We start from the raw sequence: 22,919 nt of genomic DNA on the forward strand, positions 1-22,919 counted from the left end.
TAAAATGTTAAGATTGTTATGTAGGGGAAAAAAGAATGTTGATAAAATACTTTTTACAATAATTTGTTTCATATAGTAACATTTATAAGAGGAAAAGTTTGGTTTTTATTTATTTATGTATTTGACAAACCTTTCATCCAGGACTGTGCAAGACTGTCTCTTATAGGCTTTTAATGTTTTCGTTAGTTATGAACTGTCTTGAGTGAAACTGCAGGTGGAGCCACACCACCATTCTCAAGACAACAGTATTATTGTTTGGTGGTTGAATCTGCTTCAATTTATCATCTAACATAAGTGAATAACACAATGGTTAGTTTAATGCAAAAATATCTTGAGTGTAATTATTTATAATTACCTCCAATTTGACTACAATATTTTTACCTTGTGTGAGCATAAAAAATATTCATATTGCACTTGTACTTGAAATAGTTAAGAACACCATTCATCCAAAAACTACAGAAACTGATTTTATTGCTGGTAAATTAGTATCATCAGTGGAGTATTAGGGTGGCAGCTTGAACTAACAACATTCAACAATAGATGTGCATCTGACCAGTCAGTTGTGAGCAGGCTGTGTTGAACAGTGGGAAGTGTGGTCACATCTCATCAGCATTGTTGTTGTCACAAATCAGTCTAGCAATATCCCTAAACTGTGTTTGTAATAGGTTCTCCAGAATCGTATTAAAAAGAGAAAGGTGTGTGCAAAAATTGTCCCACAAACCTTGTTTCCAAGCAAAAACTATGGTGCTTGGACGCTTTTATGAGATGATTGAAATGCAAAATGAGGGCATTTGTTTTTTCAAAAAATTAAGACAAGTGATGAGACTTAGTTGTTGTAATCTGAGAACAATAATTTTATGCTCAAACAGTACACACACTAGGAAGACAAAGTGCAGTAGAATTAGCAATGCACAAGTGGCCACGAAAGACCGGTGCTTTGGCCTGTGTATTCACTAGTTCCTACAGGGGGTACAGTTGACAGGCAACTGGTGTCATATTAGCATGCCACATGGTCTCTAATGGCAGAATCAAACACAAACTTCACACGCAAACTACGAAACGATGTACACACAAAGTTCATAGTTACAGCACACCTCTTCCTTCACAATGAAATGAACAGTGTTTTCACATCAGTATCTTTTATGGTCATCGTAGGTCTTCAAATTGTGATACACTGCCATCAGCATGTAGGGTGGGAAGTGGTGAGACCACAAATGAGAGCGGTGCTCACACCCCTGTGAGAGGCTGAATTATAAGACCAGTGTTGATGGCTCCACATTAGAGTTCAGCCACAGGAAAGGAGACGGCAGTGGAGGCATTGCAGCAGGCAGCACTGTCTGTGACGGATGTGGCAGCAGCATTGGTGTCAGCTTTGACAGCCTCTGACAGGTTAAGGGACACCCACAACAGATGGGACAATTGTGATAACATTGGCAGTAGTGACAGAGAGGTGAGGGCCCCAGCCACAGAGTAGCAGCCAACTGGGCAGACGGAGGATGTGGGGGTGGTGCAGTTGTGCAGCTGCGATGTGGTGATGTAACTGGTCAACTTGTCACGTTGCCCGCCCCTTGACTGGATGGATAGTGCAGAGTTGTGGGTCACAGGCATTCCGATTACCTCTGACACCCGTTATGGCCGAAGGCCGAACCTGTGATCCCAAACAGCCTTGCCGAGTCAGAAGTTTTGTGGCACTATTACTGGTGGATGGCCTGGCATTAGCCAAAGCAAATGTCACAGAGTCTTAGGCTGACGACTATGCGACAACTCTGGCACACTGTTATCACAGTTGGGGGTGGACCTATAAGAACCGAGGAACTAGTCGAGAGCTCCTGGCATGCCCCAAACACATTTGTTTGTATGAATCTCAAATGTTTGTACTAATTGTTCTGATTCCCCATTTGATTGAGCATGGAAAGGAGGAGCTGCAACATGTCGAACACCACTTTTATACAAATATCTTAAAGTTTCTCAGGTGTGAACTGAGGAACATTGTCTGTAAGTGATATGGAAGGCCTTTCATTGCAGAAATATTGGATAAAGCTGAAATTATTGCACTGGAGAAGTAGATGGACAATGCACCACATATGGAAACCCAGAAATTTATGAAAGATCCTGGAAAATTTACACAATTTTTTTCCCCAAGTGTTTTGTGGATCTGGCCATGGTGACAGGGAAGCATGCTGAGCCTCCTGACGGATGGCCCACTGTGTATGGGCCATTACACTCGCACCAATTCCCCATCAGTGCCTAGCCAAAAAAATGCCTATTTGCTAATGCTTTTGTACATGATACACTTTAGTGATATACATGCAATAAACACATAACCTCACACTGAAGGATGGAGGATGCTACAACCTGGGAGCAGTGTTCTCTGTAGCCAACATCAGCACTCCATACCAAACAGAAAGATGGATTTGTAATGCAAAATTATATCTTAAAGGATCAGAAGCACTGCCCAAGAGGCTTGTCTGGCCACTCATGTTGCACAAAAGAAACAGCTTTGCTTAACACAGGATTAGTAGCTACCATGGCTGCAAATTTAGTGCTAGTAGTAGTAGGGGAACCATCAGTAACATTTTGATCTTCCATGGCTATATGAAAACAGGGTAATTCCTATTTACCAATGTCTGGATCCATACCAAATGGCAACTGCAATAAGACACCACTATTAGCATGATGCACCATAAGGTGGTACTGAATCTCATAATTGAATCACAATAGGAAAAGAGCCCACTGCTGAAAGCTATGTGTGGCTTTTCTGAAAAGGATGCCAAAGGGTTAAAAAGAGACAATAGTGGCTTTTGGTCTGTAATTGGGTGAAACTAAAAATCGTATAGAAAAATATGAAATAATTTCGAGCATACATGATTTCAAAAACCTCTTTGTCTGTCTGAGAAGAAAACTGTCATGCTTGTTATGCTGAATTTATGGAAGCAGAGACATATGCGATATGGCATTCCGATCTGTCTCCATACTTGTGAACAAGGGTGGTGCAGAGTCAGAACTGAGATGTGTGTGTCACAAATGAAAGTGGCTAGCCCTGCTGAAAAGTGACCAAACGAGGAGCTGACTGCAGCTTAAATTTAATAAACTTTGATGCCAAGTCACAAGCCAGGCATTAGTGGAAAGGAACATCATTAAGTAATAATGGACACAATGGTTGTGTCACATTAGCAGTGTCCTGTATCGATTTGGGATAGTACACGGTTTTGCTTAAAAATGCCTGCAATTCCTCAAGGGATGTGGGATGTGGCAGTGCAGCAATAGCATCAATGTGCGGGTGAAATGGTTGAATTCCAGCTCATGACATTTGAAACTCCAAATAAACTCCACTACAGAGTGAAAATTTCATTCTGGGATAACGGCTGGCTGAAAAAGCTGTGTCTTGTCCAGATTGCACTTTTATCTTTCAGACTGTAAAACAGAAAATGGAGCATGAAATTTCTGCAAATGTCCCTCTGAAGAGGCACCAGACGCTACTATGTCATCTAAATAGTTGAGGCAGTCTGGCACTAATGCAATAAGTTGCTGAAAAATGCATTGGAAACTAGCTGGTGTGCTTGCTACACCAAAAGGCACAGACCGGTATTTATAAAATGCCCAATGGGCTAGAGACAAGTGGAAGATGTTTAGATTACTTGTCAAGTAGCAGCGGTAAATGTGCCACTGCTTTCAAAAATAAGGCTTCCAATAATTTTGCTAACAGCTCGCCAGGGTACAGCAAGGGGTGGGTATTGATGACTGTGCAATAAGCAATAATAGCTTCTTCTTTTTTTTTTTAAGTCATCACTGAGGTGTAATTTACCAGCATGCTTTTATACTATCCTTAGTGGTGCTGATCATTCACTCAAAGAAAGAGGTCTAATACCATTAAGGAATTGAAGGTTATCTAATTTTGCTTTTATTTAACCACATAAAGTTACAAGTACCAGGTGGAAGCAGAAAAAAATGAGGATCGGCATACTGTATTATTGTAATACTAGCTTGAAATTATGTTCCACAATCCAGTTCTGGAGAATACAGATCACAAAATTTGACACAGTGAGCGTCTAACTATTGGTATGGAACAGTATCTGGAACTAAATGCAGTTCACCATGGATGGAGAATCCATACAGTTCGAAAGTGTCAAAAGCAAAAATTTTTTTCAGTGTAAGCATTGTCCACAGCTAGAAATGTTAATGAACAAACCATAGCATTGTGTGTCACAGGTGCAGAAAAGGGTCCAAGAATGGGAATATGTTGTTTGTTACAACTCGCAAGCCTATGTGGCAGCAGGTTCGGTGAGAGCGAGTCCCCCTTCTGGCTGAGCCCCTGACGACATAGGGAACACACTACTGATAGCTGCGCTGTTTCATCCCTTTGTGTGCACCAAGGAGTGGTTGCTTGTCATACTGGAGCATTGGAAGTATCAGCAATGACTTCTGTGCTAGAGACCTTGCTATTTCTGTGGTTGGGTGGTGGCCACGGGCAGAGCCCCCGATATGAGTGGGTGGTATAGAGGCAGATGATCGGTGAAAAAAGCATATCGAGCTGCTGATATCTGGCCCTTCTCAAGTGGCCATCACTTTGAGTGGTGACTGATCATTGAACGCTGATTTTTATGACCCTGCACCCTTCCCTTCCCTGGCTACACACAGGGAAGAGGGCCTCGGGATGACACCCGGAACGGGTATTGATCTATCTATTTGTACTAGGATGGGTAGGGACACATTCACAAACACTAAGGCACTGATTTTTGTGGAGTATTTCGTGGACAAGTTTGATGAAGTGGACTCCATCAGTAATAAGCAGTAGGGCATACTGTTCATCAAAACTACTTCTGCTGCCCATTCTGCAGCCGTTAGTGCTGGTGATCGCCCTGGTGATAAGCGGTGTCAATTACCACTTACCAATCTCTGAAAATGGTCCAGAGAGCGATTTTATCCTACAAAGTGACGAGGTACACCATGCAACCTGGAATAACATGGCATTCATTTAGTTTGACATTTGTAGAGGGCCATAAAGATGACCACATAAATTCTAGTACCTCTACTCGGGCTTTCGAGGGAGATACACTGCCAGAGAAGCTCAAGGTTATGTGTTACCTATGTGATGTGAAGCTGTGTATCCTGCCACCTGTGAGGTGTGTGTGTGTGTGTGTGTGTGTGTGTGTGTGTGTGTGTGTGTGTGTGTGTGTGTGTGTCGCCTTTTGTCTCCGCGCCTTTTGTCTGCGCGCCTTTTGTCTCCGTGCCTTCTGTGGTCTGTGATGGCGTGAGACAGTCTGTCCTTTCTTTCCCTCTCTCCTTTCTTTTTCCTCCTCTTCCTTCCTCCCTGTGCGTGCCTGAAGGCTGACCCATGCGTTTGCATGCATAGCCTGTGACGGGGTAACGTGTAATTCCCTGCCCTGGGTAGACAAGTAAGGCACGCACGTCCCCCTGGTAAAGGCCAGGCCCAGGGAGGGGTGATTGCCTGAGCTGACACCTTCTGACCACGCCGATTGGTCCCTCCGTCAATTTCTCAGGAGCTGTGACCTGAGGTGTGTGTGTGTGTGTGTCGCCTTTTGTCTCCGCGCCTTTTGTCTCCGCGCCTTTTGTCTCCGCGCCTTTTGTCTCCGCGCCTTTTGTCTCCGCGCCTTTTGTCTCCGCGCCTTTTGTCTCCGCGCCTTTTGTCTCCGCGCCTTTTGTCTCCGCGCCTTTTGTCTCCGCGCCTTTTGTCTCCGCGCCTTTTGTCTCCGCGCCTTTTGTCTCCGCGCCTTTTGTCTCCGCGCCTTCTGTGGTCTGTGACGGCGTGAGACAGTCTGTCCTTTCTTTCCCTCTCTCCTTTCTTTTTCCTCCTCTTCCTTCCTCCCTGTGCGTGCCTGAAGGCTGACCCATGCGTTTGCATGCATAGCCTGTGACGGGGTAACGTGTAATTCCCTGCCCTGGGTAGACAAGTAAGGCACGCACGTCCCCCTGGTAAAGGCCAGGCCCAGGGAGGGGTGATTGCCTGAGCTGACACCTTCCGACCACGCCGATTGGTCCCTCCGTCAATTTCTCAGGAGCTGTGACCTGAGGTGTGAACAATCACCTAAGGCGGGAGTGCCCTGTGAGAGGGTCCCCACAAGGAAGGAGCACGCCATCGGAGATGCTGGCAATCATGGGGGACTCTTCCGCAATGGATTTCTCTTCTTCTTCCCTCTCGACTTCTGCCCAAAAACGGAAACTTGACCAGCCAGCATTGACAAAAGTACTACGGCCTGCCGCACAGTTCCTCATAGTTTCTCGATCTGAGGGCGGAAAAGATTTTTCCTCTGTCAATCGTTTCATTATCCAGAAGGGTGTAGATGGCATAGCCGGATCGGTCAAGTCTTGTACCAGGTTGCGTAACTGTACCTTGTTACTAGAAACTGAGAGCCTTTCAGGCACAAAAACTGCTTTGGGCCACACTACAATACACGTTCCCTGTCCGGGGGGAGGCTCACCGCACTTTAAAATCATCTCATGGTGTGGTATACACTAGATCACTCGATGGATTGACTGACAAGGAGATTCAGTATTTCCTCGCTGAGCAGGGCGTGACGGCTGTCCATAGGTTCATGAAAAAGGTCAACAATGACCTTGTACCAACCCGGACACTTTTCTTGACATTTGATAGTGTTCAGCTGCCATCACGCATCAAAACGGGCTACGAGGTTATTTCTGTTTGCACCTATGTCCCGACACATATGCGCTGCTACCAGTGTCCGCATTTTAATCACACTCGCCAGTCTTGTTCCAATGCGAATAAATGTGTCACTTGTGGCAGGGATGCCAATGAGGGTGACCGTCCACCTCCCTCTCCTCGTTGTGTGAACTCTCAGGGTGACCATGTCCTCCCGCGACTGTCCCATCTACAAGGAAGAACGCTGTATACAAGAAATTCGGGTCAAAGAGAAAGTGTCCACCTCGGCTGCTCACAAGCTATTTGCAAGTAGGAAGCCCACGCTGCTCCCAGCGGGGAAATACGGTACTGTCCTCACCTCTCCTCGGAAGGCTGCCCTGCTGTCACAACTTGGACTCTGGACGCACCATGTGTGCATTCCAAGGTCGCCTGCTCTTTTTCAGTTCTGGATCTTGCAAAAGCTTGCTCTCCCTTTGTGCCCTGCTCTACTCAATCTTTGAAAGAGAAAAAGAAGACCCCTTAAGTCTTGTAAAAGACCCCCTCCTGCCACTCCCTCCCCTCTAAACCAAGTGCTGTCACCCCCTTAGCAAACTGAATCTGACATCTTACGTATGGATGTCACCCCATCCCTGTCAGTGATGATCTTTGACCTGGTGCTGTGACCTCCCTTCGGCTTCCTTATGTCTAACTTGGACTCTTGCATATGATAATCTGTCAGAACTGCAAGAGATATTACTGTCGTCTACTGGAACAGCTTCTTTCCTCTTATTCTGTTTTCTCTCTTGCTCTTTTAGAAATGCCCTTCTGTGATGACCACTTTCCAACATTTATTCATTATCAACCATTCCCCATTGCTTGCAGATGTTGCACGATGGTGAATTGATCGCAATTCATCACATTTGCCAGTTATTCAGTACACAGACATGGATCATCTTGGATTAATGCGTAAATGTGTAAATGATCTTCATCAGAATTAGAATGTCTTCCTGAACATAGAGAGTCACTAATGTGTGCTTAGAGCGTCACTAATGTCAAAACAATCCTCCTCAAAATGAGAAAATCATTTTGTTGCGTTGCTCATCCCAGTGGCATTATCCTTGTATACAGCACAAATGTTTCTGGCTGCCTCAATTGCTGTCACTTCTCTAATGAAACAGTGCTAGCCCCAATGATAATGTTTGGAGGGGGTATGCAATTTAGTTTGCACCCATGTCATTTTGACTGAAACCCCCTTTGTACCATACTGGAAGAAATAGTGGTATGAGCACAAAAGACACCTGCAATCCTATTATTTGTGTCTACGTCCCACCAGGAAGGCACTTCCTTATGTTGACCTGCATACCTTAATACAGCAACTCATGCCACCCATACCACCTCCTTGGAGACCCCAATGCACAGCAGCCTCTTTGGAGCTGTGTTACTTTCAAGGGTAGGTGTCTTCTAATTGACCAACTTATTACTGACTTTGATTTGTCTCTTGGTCCCCTTCCCAATTCACTGACCCTCGTGGCAACTTTTCTGCTATCAAGCTCATGATCTCCTATCCTGCTGTCATGGCTTCTGTGCATTGATCACCACATGGTGATCTTGGTGACAGTGACCACTTTCCAATCATTCTGTCATTCCCCTACTGCCATCAGGATTCAGTGCCCCATGTTGGGCATTCCACAGACCCACTTAGCCTTTACATACATCTGCTGTGCACTTTGACACATCTCTCTCAGGTTACATTGATGTGGTCATGCAAGATATCTCTACTATCGATCTATCCACAGGTCCCCCTCATTGGCAGGTGGTACCGTGGTGGTCCGAGGATGCGACAGTTGCTATCTGGGACTGCCGACGGGTGCTGCAACAATTTAAATGACATCCATCACAGAACAAATTGATCACTCATAAGCATATCTGTGCTAAGGCACACTACCTTATTAAGAAGAGTAAAAAGGAATGCTGGGAGTGCTATGTTTCCTCCCTGGGGTCGTGCGCCACTTCATTGCAGATTTTGTTGAACCTCTGTAGCCATCTGGGCTGCTAGCAACAATCGATTTCGAAAGTTCATATCCTCCAGGGTGCGCCCCCTGTGGGTTTGGGGGTAAGAATAGGCCCACGGTATTCCTGCCTGTCGTAAGAGGCGACTAAAAGAGTCTCAAACGTTTTGGCCTTGTGAGATGGTCCCCTAACGGGTTTGACCTCCATCCTTCTAAATTTTCCGAAGAGCGAGCCGATTGGGGAAGGGCGCCTTACAAGGAGCGATGTGTCCATCAAGCATTACCATCTCTAGCCAGGTTTGTCGTCATCGCTTAGCAGTCCCGCTCACCTACCATCTCTTGGGCGTGGATTTGTTCTTGGGTGCGGTTTCTTGCAGTCTGCTATGCTGTGCCGCTTTATGCGCCAATGACGATATTGGACTACATCACCTGAAATCCAGCACAGTAGCCAGTCCGTTGTGGTGGGGCCGCCATGTACCCTGTTGGTTGTAGCCCCCTGACTACACAGGGATCGCTCTGCTGATGCCAGTGCCGTTAACTCCCCACGTATGCCAAGGAGTAGATGCCTATCTCCTTGGGGCATTGGGACTCCCGGCAATGGCCATCCTGCCAGGTGGTCGTTGCTGAGGCTGGGTGGCGCCCATGGGGAGGGCCCTTGGTCAGAGTAGGTGGCATCAGGGCGGATGACCCGCAATGAAGCGTGGTACATCATCTCTTGCTGGTGGCCAGCCGCCAGCAGTCTCTAAGCGTTCCAGGGCTCAATACAACGCAACTACATATGACCCCAAATCGTTCCCCTCCCTGGCTACACCATGGGAGGAACGAAAGACTAAGGATGCCAGCGAACCATACTCGCCCCGCTACCTGGTGTGTACGAGAGCTGATGGAGAATCCTTTACATCCATGAAGCCTCAGTTCTTCATCGAGCACTTAGAGGACAAGTTCGGGGAGATGGAGGGCTTGTCCAAAATGCGCTCGGGCTCGGTTTTGATCAAATCGGCGTCCTCCGCCCAGTCCCACTGGTTACTCGATTGTAACAAGCTGGGGGATGTTCCGGTTCAAATCACGCCCCATAAGAGTCTTAATATGGTCCAGGGCATAATATTCCATCGGGACCTTCTATTGCAGTCCGATGACGAGCTTCGCGCCAATTTAGAGCGGCGAGGTGTTCACTTCGTCCGGCGCGTACATCATGGTCCAAGGGATAAGCAGGTTGCCACCGGTGCCTTCATCTTGGCCTTCGAGGGTGATGCTTTACCTGAGAAGGTCAAGGTGATGGTCTATCGTTGTGACGTCAAGCCATATATCCCTCCCCCGATGAAGTGCTTTAAGTGCTGGAAGTTCGGGCATATGTCTTCCCGCTGTACTTCCGGCCTCACATGTCGAGATTGTGGACGCCCATCACATCCCGATACTCCATGTGCTCCGCCTCCCATCTGTGTAAACTGTGGAGAGCACCACTCACCTTGCTCGCCGGACTGCAGGATCTACCAGAAAGAGCGCAAAATCATGGAGTATAAGACCCTGGACCGCCTGACATACACTGAGGCCAGGCAGAAGTTCGAACGCCTACATCCTGTTCGAATGCCTGCCTCTTACGCCGCGGCTACTACTGTTATGGCCCCATTAGCTCTCCCTCAGACTGCCACTTCTCAGAGCCGGAATGCTACGCCTGCCCCCTTGATGGTGGGGGGCACTTCACTCCCTGCTGCTCCTGCACTACCTGCCTCAGGAGCAGCAACCCCCCAACCATCGGGGACATCAGTCCCCACTTCTAAGCTGGGGAAGCCTCAAACTTCCCCTGCTCGAATAGCACGGAAAGGGTCCCTTGGGTCCCTTCCTTCCCAGGTTTCCGCCTCTGGGAAGGGTGACGTCAGCCAATGGAAGAAAAGCAGACCAGCGGCTGATCGCAGGGCTTCCCGCTCCTCCTCCGTCCCGGAGACTGACTCGCTGGAGCCCTCCCAGCCAATGAAACCCAAGGACCAGAGAGACAAGACGAAGAAGAAGACGTCTAAGGCCAAGGACCACGTGGTGGCATCCACCCCACTGCTCCCTACAGGCTCTGCGTCCGGGGATAAGGTGGAGATCCGGGCGTCCGCTGAGGACCTGGATCTCGCCGGACCCTCAGACGCCATGGAAGCAGATTGTACTGGTCCTCCATCGGTGGCAGCAGGTGACCCAGTGGCGTGATCTGCCTCCTCGGCCCCTTCACGCCTTTTTCGGACATGGACAAAGCAATACTCCAGTGGAACTGCAGCGCTTTTTTCCACCACCTTGCTGAGCTTCGCCAACTCATCAGCAGTCACCCTTTCCTCTGCATTGCCCTACAGGAAACTTGGTTTCCGGCAATGCGGACCCCTGCCCTACGTGGGTATCGGGGTTATTACAAGAACCGGGCAGCTTATGAGAGGGTATCTGGTGGAGTCTGCGTCTACATCCTTAACTCTGTCTACAGCGAATGTGTACCTCTTCACACACCTTTAGAGGCTGTCGCTGTAAGGATGTGGACGCCTCAGCCTATTACTGTCTGCAGTTTGTATCTTCCGCCAGATGGTGATGTCTCGCGTCATGTGTTGGCTGCATTGATAGCACAACTGCCTCCTCCTTTTGTGTTACTGGGCGACTTTAACGCCCATAACCCCCTGTGGGGTAGCGCCGCGATTACTGGCCGGGGTAGAGATGTCGAGACTCTTCTCTCACAGCTTGACCTCTGCCTCTTAAACACGGGAGAGCCGACACATTTCAGCATCGTCCATGGCACATTTTCGGCCATCGACCTTTCTATCTGCAGCCCCGGACTTTCACCATCCATCCACTGGAGTGTCCATGACGACTTATGTGGTAGTGACCATTTCCCCATCTTTCTGTCACTACCACAGCGTCACTCTTCTGAACGCCCTCCAGATGGGCTCTGAATAAGGCTGATTGGGGCTTGTTCTCCTCTCTCGCCACTATCGTACCTCCTTCCCCTGACACCATTGATGCGGTGGTTCAGTCGGTCACCACCGGCATCGTTTCTGCGGCGGCATCTGCGATTCCCTGTTCATCCGGGTCCCCTCGGAGGAGGACTGTGCCTTGGTGGGCGCCCGAGATCGCAGAGGCGATTAGAGATCGCCGGCGGGCTCTTCAACGCCATAAGCGGCACCCGTCCTTGGAGAACCTCATCGTTTTTAAACAGCTCCGTGCCCGTGCCCGACGCCTTACTCGCCAACGGAAGCAGGAGTGCTGGGAACGGTATGTTTCCACCATTGGCGTCCGTACCTCTGCATCGCAGGTTTGGGCTAAGATTAGGCGACTCCATGGCTATCGGTCGCCTGTCTCTGTCCCTGGGCTTTCGCTGAATGGAGTGGTGTGTACTGACTCCGACACGATTGCGGACCGGTTAGCAGCGCATTTTGCTCAGTGTTCCGCATCTACGAATTACCCACTGGCCTTCCGCTCCCGGAAAGAGCAGTTGGAAAGTTGGAGGCTTTCCTTTCACACGCGCCATGCGGAGTCGTACAATGCTCCTTTCAGCGACTGGGAATTCCAGAGTGCCCTATCTGCTTGCCCTGATACGGCTCCTGGGCCAGACCGCATCCACAGCCAGATGCTGAAACACCTCTCTGTGAATTGCAAGCGACGCCTCCTAGATGTTTTCAACCGCATCTGGGTTGAGGGTGTGTTCCCGTCTCAATGGCGAGAAAGCATCGTCCTCCCCGTGTTGAAACCTGGCAAGAACCCGCTGGAGGTGGACAGCTACCGCCCCATAAGCCTCACCAACGTTCTTTGCAAGTTGCTAGAACGTATGGTGAGCCGGAGGTTGAGTTGGCTCCTCGAGTCTCGAGGCCTTCTGGCTCTGTCTCAGGGTGGGTTCCGCAAAGGCCGCTCTGCCGTCGATAATCTGGTCTCCCTAGAGTCTGCCATCCGTACAGCCTTTGCACGACGCCAACATCTGGTTGCTGTCTTCTTCGACATGCGGAAGGCGTACGATACGACTTGGCGATATCACATCCTGGCCACACTTCATGGGTGGGGTCTTAGGGGCCCGCTCCCGATTTTTATTCAGAATTTTCTGTCGTCTCGTTCCTTCCGCGTGCAAGTTGCTGCGTCCCATAGTTCCTCCCGGGTCCAGGAGAACGGGGTCCCACAGGGGTCTGTCCTCAGTGTCTCCCTGTTTTTAATTGCGATCAATGGGCTCGCTGAGGCGGTGGGATCGTCCGTCGCAGCTTCGTTGTATGCAGACGATTTCTGCCTCTACTACAGCTCCGCTAGCATTGCAGTTGCTGAGCGCCAGCTGCAGGGCGCTATCCGCAAGGCGCAGTCGTGGGCTGTAGCGCACGGCTTCCAGTTTTCGGCCGCTAAGACCTGCGTTGTGCATTTCTGCCAGCGTCGCACGGTTCACCCTGAGCCACGCCTTTACCTTGACGGTGAACCTCTTGCTGTGGTAGAGACGCATCGGTTCTTGGGACTGGTATTTGATGCCTGGTTGACTTGGCTGCCTCATATTAGGCAGATTAAACAAACATGCTGGCGGCATTTAAATGCTCTCCGTTGCCTTAGCCACACCGGATGGGGTGCCGATCGGTCCACCCTTCTCCGGCTGTATCAAGCGCTGATCCAGTCCCGCCTTGATTATGGGTGTGTGGCTTATGGTTCGGCGTCGCCATCAGCGTTGCAATTGCTGGATCCCATCCATCACTGCGGGATCCGACTCGCCACAGGAGCATTTCGGACAAGCTCTGTTGACAGCTTACTTGTGGAGGCTGGTGTTCCTCCATTGCGGATCCGGCGCGACCGACTTCTGGCCGCTTATGCTGCCCACGTTTGTAGCTTGCCAGGGCATCCCAACTACCGTCTCCTGTTCCCGCACTCGATCGTCCATCTTCCAGACAGGCGGCCCCGGTCAGGGTGTACGATCGCGGTTCGCATCCGGGCTCTACTGTGTGGGATTGAGTTTTTTCCTCTCCCGCCTGTTTTCCGGGCCAATCTCCGTCTGCCCCCTTGGTGTGTGCGCCGACCATGCATTCGGCTGGATTTGGCACAGGGTCCGAAAGACTCGGTCCCTCCTCCGGCCCTCCGCCGCCGCTTTGTTGCTCTCCTTGCCGAGTTTCCCGGATCTGCCGTGACCTATACCGACGGTTCGATGGTCTCTGGTCGCACTGGTTACGCTCTTACTCTAGAGGATCATTGTGAGCAATGGTCGCTGGCACCCGGGAACAGTGTATACACTGCCGAGTTGGTTGCCATCTATCGCGCCCTAGAGTATATCCGCTCCCGCTCAGGTGAGTCCTTTGTCATCTGTAGTGACTCCCTGAGTGGTTTACGAGCTCTAGACCAGTGCTTTCCTCGTTCCCGTCTGGTGATGGCCATCCACGAGTCGCTCCATGCTCTTGCCCGTTGCGGCCGCTCCGTGGTCTTTGTTTGGACCCCAGGTCATGTCGGCATCCCGGGCAATGAGCGGGTTGACACGCTGGCTAAACAGGCAGTGAGTTCACCGGCTCTGGAACTCGGCCTTATGGAGTGTGATCTCCTGTCGCTTTTGCGCCAGAAAGTGCTTGGTGCCTGGGGTGACGAGTGGCGCACCCTGCCCACGCCCAACAAACTTCGGGCGGTGAAGGAGACGACCCGTGTGTGGCGCTCCTCCATGCGGGCCTCTCGGAAGGACTCTGTCGTCCTCTGCCGGCTGCGCGTTGGTCACACGTGACTGACGCACGGCCATTTGTTGCGCCGGGAGGACCCACCGCTAGGTCGCTGCGGGGCAGCTCTGACGGTGGTCCACATTTTGGTGGACTGCCCGCTTTTAACAGGACTCAGGCAGACGTTTGCGCTGCCTGATACCCTCCCTGCCCTTTTATGTGATGACGATGCTATGGCGGACCTCGTGTTGAGTTTTATTCGGGCAGGGGGTGTTTATCGTATGATTTGAGTGTTTGTCCTTTTATTTCCTGTATTGACTTGGGCCTTTGCCCTGTGGTTTTAAACTGTGGGTTTTAATGTCATTTGGTGGTTGGCTTTTCCTTATTTTCATGGTCGGCCAACCACCTTCACACTCGGTGCGATTTTAGTTCCGTTTGTCTGGTCTTTGTCTGCCTTTCTTGTATTGTGTCGTCCCTTCTCTCAGTTCTTCGTTTTCAACGACTGACAGTTTTTATTTCGTGTGATTTTATCGTGGAACAAGGGACCGATGACCTTAGCAGTCTGGTCCCTTCAATCCCACACCCAACCAACCTCCAGGGTGCTCTGTATACTGATCCATTGGTGCATGCAGTATAGCTCGCAACACACTTTGACAGCATCCGCGTCCTCTTCCTATCTTGCTACCTTCCTCTGGCAGAAGCACTGAGCTGAAGGAACCACCTTATGCTTCAGCTTTGAAGAAGCTGAATCCTACAATGGCCCCTTCACTGAATGAGAATTCTTGCAAGTTTTTACATCTTTACATGACACGACCCCCACACTTGGATTCCAACCAGAACCAGATTGTCAAACACTTGGTCATTACCGAGAGGCATCATTTACTCAGGGTCATGAACTGTATTTGTCTCATGGGTGTCATTCCTTCACAATGCCAAGACAGCATAGTTATCATAAGTCCTTAAACGTAGGACGAACCCAGTGTCTCTTGTCAGTTATCACCAGATTAGCCTGACAAAATGCTTTGTAAATTGCTCAAGACGATGATTAGCTTCTGATTATGTTGTGTTTCAAATCTTGAAGCCTTTTGTCCCCATATCAGTCAGATTGGAAACAGAAATCCAACAGGCTTGTACTAAATGATGTCTTCTTTGACCTACTTAAGGTGTACTGTGTGGCTCAGAACCATCACATTTTAGTTACCCTCCACGAGTGGAGCTTTTGTGGCACCTTTGCTATTTTTATCCAAGAGTTTTTATTCCACCAGCTCTTCAGAGCCTGAGGTGACACTTCATTCAGCAACCCTCAGATCCAGTAGAATGGCATCCCCCAGGATTCTGTGGTCAGTGGCACACTCTTTTTCACTGCCATCATTGGGTTCGTAAGCACTATTGTGCCCCTGGTTGACCTGGTGTCACAAGTCAATGAATTTTGCTTCTGGTGCAGCCCCCATGGAGTAGTGTCTGCTGACTGTCAGCTCTGAGGTTCCATCCAACTAGCCTCTGCATGGGCTCTCCCCAACAGCTTCCAGTTTTCCCACTACAAAATGTGGGTTAGGCATTTTTGTTGCTGACCCTCAGTATAAACAGATCTGGGACCTTATTTAGGCAACCAATTCCTTGATTTTGTAGCACAGTATTGTTCCTCAGGTCATATTTATGATAAAAGGCTAATGTTTCTGCCCCATATTCTGCAGCTGAAGACTCTGTGCATGTGGTAGCTGATTGCTCTCTGCTCCTAGCCCACACATCCTTGGATGCAGACCATGCTTCTCTTCTTCATATTTTCTATACTCTGATTTTGTGCACACTAGATTATGGTTGTCAGGGTCATGGCCCAGTGGTTCCTTCCATTCTGAAACTGTTCGACCCTGTTCACCATTATGCGGAACATCTGGCTGTCGGTGCATTTTGCGCTAGTCCTTTAGACAGTCACCTCACAGAAATGGGGATTCCCTCTCTACAAGTGTGACAGAGACAACTCCTGATTTCTTATGCAATAGCCTTTTGATGATTCCCTGACCATCCCTTGTATCCCATCTTCTTCAAAAACTAGGGATGTCTCCCTCCTGCTCCCTGCCCTTGGGTGGGACTGCCATTTGGAATGCATCTCACTTCTCTCTGTCAGGATTTTCATCTCCACTCACTGGAAAATGCCCTGTGTATTTCCTCACTCCACCCCCCCCCCCCCCCACATTTGGCCCCCTTTGATGTTGCCTTGACCACGGATTAAGAATGACCTATTATGGGTTCCTAGAATCTCTGTCAGCCCGGCAATATTCTGGCAACTCATACATTCTATCCTTGAAGATTTCCCGGGTCCTATCACGTTCAACTCTGTTGCTGTTGTTGTTGTTGTTGTGGTTGTTGTGGTCTTCAGTCCTGAGACTGGTTTGATGCAGCTCTCCATGCTACTCTGTACTGTGCAAACTTCTTCATCTCCCAGTACCTACTGCAACCTACATCCTTCTGAATCTGCTTAGTGTAGTCATCTCGTGGTCTCCCTCTACGATTTTTACCCTCCACACTGCCCTCCAACACGAAATTGGTGATCCCTTGATGCCTCAGAACATGTCCTACCAACCGATCCCTCCTTCTGGTCAAGTTGTGCCACAAACTTCTCTTCTCCCAAATCTGATTTAATACTTCCTCATTAGTTATGGGATCTACCCATCTAATCTTCAGCATTCTTCTGTAGCACCATATTTCGAAAGCTTCTATTCTCTTCTTGTCCAAACTATTTATCGTCCATGATTCACTTCCATACATGGCTACACTCCATACAAATACTTTCAGAAATGACTTCCTGACATTTAAATCTATACTTGATGTTAACAAACTATAAGGCTTCCTTAGGCACACGGGGCACTGTCTGAGAGTACCCTTATTTTCCTAGCAGCTCATGGGACCAAGATGGAATGCTCAAAATGAACAGCAGAATATTAAGGTATGGCTTATTGCTATCTAACTGAACACAGTGTAGTGAGATACAAGTGAGGGATGAGCTCAATACAATTGCAGATTTAAAGTTGTTGCCCAAGTTCTCCCACACTGTTCTTTCTCGTAGGTGAAATACTGACATCAGAGGAGCACTTGTGGGACAGTAGGGATGCTGGAACTCTGCTTGTGATACACTATTCTGCAATGACCTGCAGTTTTAGAATGGTATGTGAGCAGTGCTGAGCCTTGACTGAGCTGTGTTCGAAGTATTCTCAGTCCAGGCAGAAGTGTTTCTAAATCTCAGCCCCAAGGATCAACATGACCATTCTACAGGCTGATTATGAGCTGACAAAGCTTTCAAGTTGATACTGTTATTTCATGGTTTGTCTTTCTGTCTGTCTGTCTCTATGTTACCCGTATGATATCAGTGTGGAGGTAAGGAGATTATGACTCCTCACTGTGTCGTCAGTAGTGCAGTTGTCAAGCAGCTCATCTTAATTGTTTTCCATGAAGTGCCCATATGGTCCTAGAGACAGTTACCCTGTGGTTAGCTGCATGGCTTTGAAACAGTTTACATTTTATCAGTTATAAATCTTGTATAGCTCCTCCTATGTCACAGATGAATCACTACCAACTGTAATTTCCAATAAATTCAACACACAGTAAAATATTCTAAAGTGACAACCGTATAGTGACATCAGGATATTGGTATTAACCCTAATGTGTGTCCTTCATCCTGACTGAGGTATTACAAGCTCTCCTCATATTAATTAATAACCAGTACCTCAGTGAGAGAGTATGATATCTGATCCAGCAATAGACTGTCTGAAACCTGTATACAAGACATGTCAACTTCAATTGGAGTGAACTGCAAAGTTATAGCAGTTGTTTGTGAACAATCTTTATGTGCAGTACACATGTTGTACTGGTCTTGCTCAGGTTTTCAATGCTACATTTGATTGGGTTAATGTTTGCTGTGCTGCAAGTAGGATGAGATCTTTTTAGTTTTATTATTTAAAAAACCTTAAACTACAAAAAGAAAAAGATAAAATCACTCTCAATGCACAGTATGAACTAGTGGTGAATATTAACACACAAGAAGTTGAGAGACGAACTGTAGCTGGTTGTGGTACATACCTAACATAGTATTGTTTCTTATTGCTTTGATGAACTACTTAGGGAGGGCCAATCAGCGAAGGGAGAACTATAATCTGATGTGTGTTTCTGAAACCAGTGGGTATAACTAAATTGTTAACAGCCTTACACAACTAGAGCTTACGACACAAAAACTGTCTAAGTGGACTGTGCCTACTCACATAATGTCTAAGTATTTTTATACATTCTGATCACTTGCAGTGTTACTCACAAAGAGAAATTTGAAAATAATATCACAAATAGGTTATCAGTATTATATAGAATCCTGTGGCTGTCAAAATCCTTTCAAAAACTATACCTTTCAAACAATTTTCTTCAGAAAAAATATGCCCATTTGGGATGTAGTTTGAGTGTAAGGCCATTTTCTCTTAAAATAAACAGGAAGGGTGCACCTAAATGTCTTCAAACCATTGCGCAGAATCTGTTTTTGGTTTTTATCGTGTTCTCCAAGCTTCTACAGAATGTCACTTGCAGGTGTATGTCGTGAGATCCAAGGAATTTGCAAAAGCAGTGGTTTCCTATTTTTTGAAATAAAAGGTGAGACATTTTGTGGTTTTAAATGATACTCCAACTTAAACAATGGAAACTCCATGGTGGAATATTTATAGTGTTGGGAAAGACAGATAGCTACTTGCTGTAAACAAGACATGATAAGTTGCAGACAGCCACAATTGAAAGGCACTTAAATAAAGGTTTTGGCCACAGCCTTTATCAGTAAGAGAGAGACACATCATTAGTGTACACAAACAAGCACACCTCATGTACACGACTGCCAACTCCAGCATCTTAGGCCAGAGTGAAGGCATGCTGGAGTTGGCAGTCATGTGCCTGTCTTTTTCCTACATTGTTAACGGTAGAGCTTCAGGCAGTTACATTTGACAAGAAACACATGTGGCCTCAAGTGAGGATTATGCAATAAGTTTCTCTATGATAGGCCATGTGGATAGACAGATTCTAAATGTTACATTTTTGTAATGATTAACCAGTATCCCACATAGATTGTGACTGTTTGCATGATTTTGTGTGATCCATTTACCTGAAGGTACTATACAGTATAACAGAATAAGGTGACTGATGAGGCTTACAGACTGACATTCATTCTTGGTCTGTTCACAGAAGTCTTCTCAAAATAATGGAATCAGTCTATGTTGATGCACAGACAATACTCCCTGTGTTTCCAGATCTTGTATCTTGTAATGTACTCTAAGACACTCTGGTCATTGTGCTTACTTCAAATCAGGTCTCATCGCTGAACAAAATTCTAATCCTGCCAACGAAATTCCAGACACCAGACATGTCAAGAGATGCTGATCACTATTTTTTCAACCTTTTTCCCAGATTAAATACCAGATCTTCTCACAGTGTCTCACAATGTGAGGACAGACTACATAGTTGATGGTGAGCCATTTGTCAGATGGGGACTTGAAAGTTGGTAGTCCAGTTGGTGTCAGTGGAGAGTTGTAGGCTATGTGCCAGTACAGTGTTTCTTCTTCTTTCTCCTTCTCCACCTTCTCTCATCATACACACACACACACACACACACACACACACACACACACTTCTGGAGAACCAGCACCACCCAATCAATGTTGTTGCAGGCTTACTGGCTTACTGGACCTGGAGTAATCAGTTTCATTGGACTGTACAATTTCATATCCTTTTTTAGAATGAAAATGATAGTTCAAATTTTTCTACTCAAACATCCACTGAATTTTGTCTTTCACTAGTGAAAACAAAACATTCATGAGAGATTGTAGGCAGGAAGTTGAATTTCAAAATTAAGTACACATGGCACAAAGCTTAACAAAACAGGAATCTTTATTCAAACCAACAAGGGAACAAAATGTGTATGGAAGATTAAAAAGTAAATAATAAATGAATGTCAGTGTTACAAAGTGAGTGATGATGATGATAATAATATAAAAGCTGGGTTTCTTAATGCCCTGTTAGTGTCAGTGGTATCTAGGATTAATCTGCATTCCCCACACAGCATATGTGATAATTGTTTTGTTGTTTCAGTTGAGGAGTAATCACAAAGGGTAGCTTTTTAAATGAAAGGTTTGTCAACAGTTCACTTATTACTTAATCCATTTATTTAATACAGACCACTCGAACTTGTACAGCTACGAACAAACTTTCATAAATGGTGAATGGGCTGACTAGCATGGAGTTCTCGTTGACCTAATTCGTGGATATCTTGTCTGCAACAACTCTCTTTCTTTTGCTAAATGTATCTTTGCTAAATGTATCTGTCAGCTGAAACAACAAAACAATCATCACATATTCTGAATGAGGAATGCAGATCAATCCTAGATATCACTGACAGTGACAGGGCGTTAACAAACCCAGCTTTTACGTGTTTTGCTAATGTATCTGAAGTATTTGTCACCTTTTCATTCTTTTTGTGTCCGTCTGGTACAAAGCAGAACACTTTTACAGCATAGTTAAGATTGCAGTGTTGATGATAATTATTGATATGTCTTTATTTATATTTTCAGGTTTCCCTAATGAGATAAAAAATAAATTTCAGTATGGCATTCCAAGATTCTGGAAGCTGTATACACAAAATTGGAGAAAGAATGAAGGTAATTAATGTAATTTTTGGTTTTTGCTGTTTTGAAAGTAATTTATTTACAGTTCATAATGAACTCAGTATTGGCAAAAGGAAGATCACTGTGAGAAAATGATAGAATAACCAATTTATTGTAAGCATTACCTCAATAGAACTTGAATCACATGATACATACACAAAGATTACTAAGCTACTATGTATCATCATTTCAACACATATATCAAACATGATACTGTACAACACAAATGGCACTAGCTACAGGTGAATATTGGGGTCTGTTATACAGTTCACTGATAATCAGTGTCACAGCCATGGCCTTTCCCTGCCTGTCATAAAAAGTGACTAATGGGAGTTTCCTCCTATTGGGTTAAGCTTTTTATCTTAGTCTTGTGACTATTCTTCCAGCTTTTGAAGGTTTCACTCTTTTTTGCTGTTTTCCCTTTTTTATCACATCTCCCCCTCAAATTCTTTGGTTTCTGATATTCTGGTCACCTTTTCAGCCTTGACATTCACTTTCCAAATTTTACCAACATGCAGACAATTTGGGGAAGGATGCCTTACTGTGGAGCATTATCTCTCCACTGTGCATTGTTGTCTTTTGCACCTACCAATCAAGTGGATCTAACTATGTACCAGAAATCCAGCATGGTAGCCAGTCCATCATTGTTAGGTTGCCTTGTACCCTCTCAATGGAAGCCTCCTGATAACACAGGGGTTGCACTGCAGATGCCTGAGCTGTGTCCTCCAGACGTCAACCAAGGAGTAGGTGCCTGTCCACTTCAGAGTACTGGGACTCTGGGCAACAGCTACTGTGCCAGGTGACCTTTGCTTGGGCGGGCTGCCACTCGTGGGGGGAAAATCTCTGATCGAAGTGAGCGGCATTAGGACAGATGATCTATGAAAAATGACTCGAACTTAGTGGTGGCTGTGCAAACATGACTCCCTCATCAATCAGAACAGATATTTTAATGCAGAAGTTTACAATCCTACAGGGTTTGTGTCATGGACCATGCCTTAAGACGAAAGCTTGGCAAGGGGAAATGGAAGTGGACATTTTGATGAGTTCTCAGTTCATTCCCAAACTGATGGCAGCTCTATACCTGTCACAATCCCGATCTTTTTCATTGAAAATATTGAAGATTGGTTTGGGGAAGTTGAGACAATAGAGAAGATGAGAAATGGACCTTTGCTGGTCAAAACATCACTTGCCAACCAGTCAAGAGTCTGTGTCAAGTTAAGGGATATACCAGTCACCATTTCTCATCATAATGACCTCAATAGAATTCTAGATGTTGACTTCCATTGGGGCCTAATACTGCAAACTGATGAAGAGCTGCATACTAATCTGGCATATCGTGGAGCCCATTTTGTTTGCCACATCCAGAAGGGACCCGAGGATAATAATGGACACTGGAGCTTTCATCCTTTCCTTCAGTGGCAACATTGTAACTGAGATGGCTAAGGTCACAGTTTGTGGGTGTGGTGTCAGGCCTTGTATTCCTCCTCTGGTACAATGTCTTACGTGCCAAAGGTATGGTAGGGCGTGTGAATGTGCGTCCCATGAGGGCAACCATTGTGACCAACCCCCTGAGTGTGTCAACTGCACAGAACTGCACCCTCCTCATTCAGCATAATGGTTAGTGTTTGAGAGGGAGAGGAAAATTTGAGAATATAAAACATTGATCACTTGTCTTACCAAAATGCAAGGAAAAAGTTTCAAAGACTTCATCTGACCAATATGACCTCCAGTTTTGTGACTGTGATGTCCAAACCCCACACAATGACAAGGTCTTGCATGATATCTCCTTGTGGTCATAGTCCAGTGACTGCCCACATTTTGGGGAGGGAATGTCAGTTACATTACCTACCCCTATGCTACTCTCTGATCAGAGGCTCTCCCTTTGAGTGCCACTACGCTGTGTCAGAGGTTACCTGGCACAGTAGCTGTTGCCCGGAGTCCCAGTACCCCAAAGTGGACAGGCACCTACTGCTCGACTGACATCTGTGAAGGTGACACCCTCACAAGCCAA

At 46.7% G+C, this 22,919-nt stretch overlaps 1 protein-coding gene across 1 annotated transcript in view; it reads right to left on the minus strand.

Annotated features, from left to right (window-relative positions):
- Positions 1-22,919, minus strand: part of LOC126355266 (uncharacterized) — a 110,378-nt gene that overhangs the window by 37,769 nt on the left and 49,690 nt on the right. The gene's annotated exons all lie outside the window — the stretch shown is intronic.

This window comes from Schistocerca gregaria, chromosome 3 (assembly GCF_023897955.1).
Source record: "Schistocerca gregaria isolate iqSchGreg1 chromosome 3, iqSchGreg1.2, whole genome shotgun sequence".
NCBI lineage: Eukaryota > Metazoa > Arthropoda > Insecta > Orthoptera > Acrididae > Schistocerca > Schistocerca gregaria.